Here is a 3,973-nt window from a genome sequence, read left to right on the forward strand (position 1 = left end):
GGATGAGCTCGAATTGAGGTTTTCCGAATAAAATACAACAATCATGCTTTTTATAAAATAAACTTTACTTTGCATATAGCGCGACCTTTCCGTTTTCAGTCGTGGTTGTTGAAGTGGAGGAGTCTTGATTTTTTTTTATTTTTATTTATTTATTTTTTTTTTTTTTTGTGATACCCTGTGCCACACTGAGGCGGTGTTGCTTTCACATAGCGTAAATTTACGATCATTGTTGACATTTCATTCATCGAATTGCAGCCTAAGTCAAGCATTTCCTGAATGACACGAGACGGTAAGTAGTGTATTTTTGTCAACAATATTTTAATTGAATATTTTTCACCTTCTACTTTCAGCTTCCGTTAGAAATATGTCACGGATACCATTCACGCAATTAAGCACCCCATCCTTGCACGTCAAAACCCAGTTGACCTGAAGGATGGATGGGGAATTCGTCGCATCGCGGAAGAATCGGCCGGACCGTATTCTCTAACTTCCACCGACGACAGCCCCTCGGAAAATATTTCTTCACTACGCGCAAAACGCAAAAGTTTAAATTCATAAATATGCCTATTAGCACATCCAACGGCGCGACAGAATCAGAAGCGGCAGAGGTGAGAGGTGCTCCAGATGGTGGTGATTGTACAGTATTGAATGCGATCAAAATTCCGAAACCGAGTCTTGTCATGACCAACATGAACATATGGCATCGCTGAAAATTATGATGACCAGAGCGAGGAGTACACTTCTGATGATAGTGAATCGGAGGAGCAGTCGGTGGCTAAGCCGCTGGCACGCGCACGTATTGCCAATCCAATTGAGCTAGCTGGGACCGAAGATGTGCCAGATGATAAGCAGAAAGCGGTGCGTGGTCGTAAAAACCAGCTTACATTTCACCCTATAGCATACAATATCAACGCAACATGTCGCCACAAACGCGTGTTGCCACCATAAAACTTTGACTCCAACCGCAACAGCGCGCCAAATGCGTGCCGCAAACGCGACACCAATGTAAATACTTCCGATGCAACTGGAACGCGGTTAACAACGCCGAAGAAATTGCAGACCCACAATAGCGGTAGCGCGAAGGATACAACAATACAACAGGCGGCAGCGTCACATCGAACGACAAGGCACATTTGTGCAGGACGAACCGACGATTGCAACGTGCCAAGTTCCAGTTGTTGTGTCAGATGTGAAAGCGACTTTACCGTCAACTGCAACCACTACAATTACAACTGGCGGCAGCCCGCAACGCAGTTCAAAGCTGCCAACAAAGTGTACCGCCCCCGTGACTACTTCAAAATCAACCCCGGCAGCCAGCAGCCGTAAAATACCGATTGCTGCGAAATCAGGCTCACCAAAACACCGTAAAGTAATCGCAACAGCTAGTGCAGTTACAAGCGGCGCCATGCCCCAGCGCTCCAACAGCAATGCGGCCATACGTGTCACCAGCAGCGCAGCGCGCATTACACGCGTATCGGCAACGACGCTTCCTACGCGCAGCAATTCAAATCTCAACAGCCGTGATACCGCCACAACAGCTGCAGCGCATGCTACAAAAAATGCAGTGGCAAAAATCAATCAAGCGCAAAGTCGCATCGCCAATATTTGGAAGCGCGTAAATGACGCAAAAAGCATACGGCAAGACCAGCAGAAGGCGCCGCGCGTCAGCGCAGCACGTGGCTCTGCTGCAGTGGTGAGTAAACTGAAGTCGCAGCAAACGAAGTCGTCGCCGGCACTAAGTGCGCCCAAGACTACAGTGGGTCAACGAACGACGCAGCAGCAACAACAAATGCAAAAGAAGCAAACGCTGATACGTAGCTCAACATTCGATAATACGCCGAAAGGTGTCGACGGTGAGCTACAAAATGGAGCAGTAAAAACTGCAGTGAAGACGGTTGGTGGTAGGCTGGCAGGATTGCAGCGAGGCGGTAGAAAGTAAGATGACAAAGTAAACTTTTAATAGCCGTACAACTAACGCAATTTTATTCGGTAATCAGATTAGATTATAGAACGAACGTAATACTTGTCAGAGAGTAGCACAAGTGAAGCGAAAATTGACTTTATAAATGTAGTGTTGTAGCAAATTTTGGTATGAATACCCTCACGGTGTTTGGGTTGAATGTGTATGTGTGTGTGGAAGAGGATCGGTAATGTGATTAAATACATTAGAATTTCTGTCATTATCTTATCTCCCGCGCGCAAACCTACAACACACACCATTCATTGGAACCCCTATTAGCAAATCAATCAAATCAGTTAGTCAAAACCCAGTTGACCTGAAGGATGGGTACGCTATGCGCTTATGAGAGTGCTTATGAAGGTTGAGACAATCGACTCCTGATATGTGAAGTTACCGATTGCGGGCGAATTGATAATATTATTAACTTCATGGTTTTCATGTCTCCGTCATCTCCCAGCGGTGAATTAAATTCGTTCCAACTTCGCATGTATAGAATAATAATCAATTTTGTACATTCATAAAACCTCTAAAGACGGCCATCAAGTTGGAAGCAATTTCTTCTAAGGATAGATGTGCGCGAGTTGTGGGACGAGTCGAGGACATAAAAATATGTTGAATTTTGCGTTTCTACTATCCGAACGTTTTTTTTTTCAGATGCTGCCAGGGCCGGTGCCACGGCAACCGTCAACAACCTTTTTCAGCAGAAGAGGAATCGATTGTCTGCACATTCAACTGCTGCAAATCGTTTATCTAACTGCTAGTTGGCATCCGTTCCGATTCGTCATCTGAATCAGAAATCTCACGCCAACTTGTTTATTCTCTAAACATTTAATCAAATTAAATCGTCGGTGTTACAAAGCGGTGAAGCAAAGCAACAAGGCAACGGTTTAGAGTGTGTGTGGAAACGGCAGGCAAAGCGGCAAACAAGACACCATGGCCATGTCACCTATAATGTGCCGAAATTCTGCAGACAGAGCACCATGAAGCAGTACGTGAGATCGTCGATCTAAGTCAGGAGTCGTCCCGCCTTGTTTCTCACTGATCACAACGATATACCGTGGCGCTCACAAATTATGCGAGTTTTACTCGAATGGTCAGAAACAAAACTAGATCATTGACAGACTGTCAGTTCGTGCGTGCAGTACTGCGGCAGCGTTGCGCAAAAACAACAATCATCTGTATTTTAACTAAACCAGAGAGGAATGGCCAGCATCGCTTTATTATTGTTTCTTTATCGATATCGTTGCCTGCGCGGTAGTGAATTTTCTCTCCCCCAAGTCAACCAACGTCGAACGGGTTAGGGTAAGTGACTCCATTTATTAATAGTTCACATATGATTGTGGGCTTTAATATTTATTTGTTTGTTTAATGTTTATGTAGCACTGAATAGTTTGTTGAATGGAATAACTTTACCAGAACAAACTGGGTAGCTATCCTAGTAAAAATCAGAATTTAAAGTTTCTAAACTCTTCCTACGTTTGTTTATTGTAAATCTTCGTAATAATTTGTGTTTGCGTTTAGGATTTGAAAAACAAAAATGTTAATGGTAGTCTGGATAACCTGTTCTGGTAGGGACTTTCATTCTCATTTGTGTAAAAGATCTGCATAGGCACATTAGGCTGGGTTGATTATTATTATTTATTTTTTGTAGAAAATAAAGATCATGCGATTAAATTATCCCAGAAGATAAGTCAGGTAGGCCTTCTTAAGTGAAGGTATTTTCTATCAATTTACGCGAATGCAACACACCCTCTTTTGAACCTAAAGTAAATACCTTAAAGAAACCTGATTTTTATGTTTGGAATAAACTATTGGAACTCCAATAATTTTCTTACGTTTGCTTAGTAAACTGATTGGGGCAAACTTTCTTTTTTTTTTTTTTTATGCTTTTGTATGCAAACAAAGTTCCGATTAGTTTTCTCTAAAATCATGCTGCCTTTAAGGTATTCCAAAATTCTTTCTATTACCGTCGAAACGGTTCATATGCGAAGTCTTGTGTGTAGGCGTGCCAAA

At 42.9% G+C, this 3,973-nt stretch overlaps 1 long non-coding RNA gene across 1 annotated transcript; it reads right to left on the reverse strand.

The window, feature by feature from the left end:
- Nucleotides 1-134: 134 nt before the first annotated feature.
- On the reverse strand, nt 135-420 carry LOC108371879 (uncharacterized). The gene is made up of 2 exons (XR_001848794.1): nt 338-420; nt 135-272 (listed from the first exon to the last, which is right to left on the reverse strand). It is a non-coding gene; the product is annotated as an uncharacterized LOC108371879 (long non-coding RNA).
- Between the last annotated feature and the right edge of the window lie 3,553 nt (nt 421-3,973).

Source organism: Rhagoletis zephyria, unplaced genomic scaffold (assembly GCF_001687245.7).
Source record: "Rhagoletis zephyria isolate East Lansing unplaced genomic scaffold, Rhagoletis_zephyria_1.1 Rzeph_scaffold_05281, whole genome shotgun sequence".
NCBI lineage: Eukaryota > Metazoa > Arthropoda > Insecta > Diptera > Tephritidae > Rhagoletis > Rhagoletis zephyria.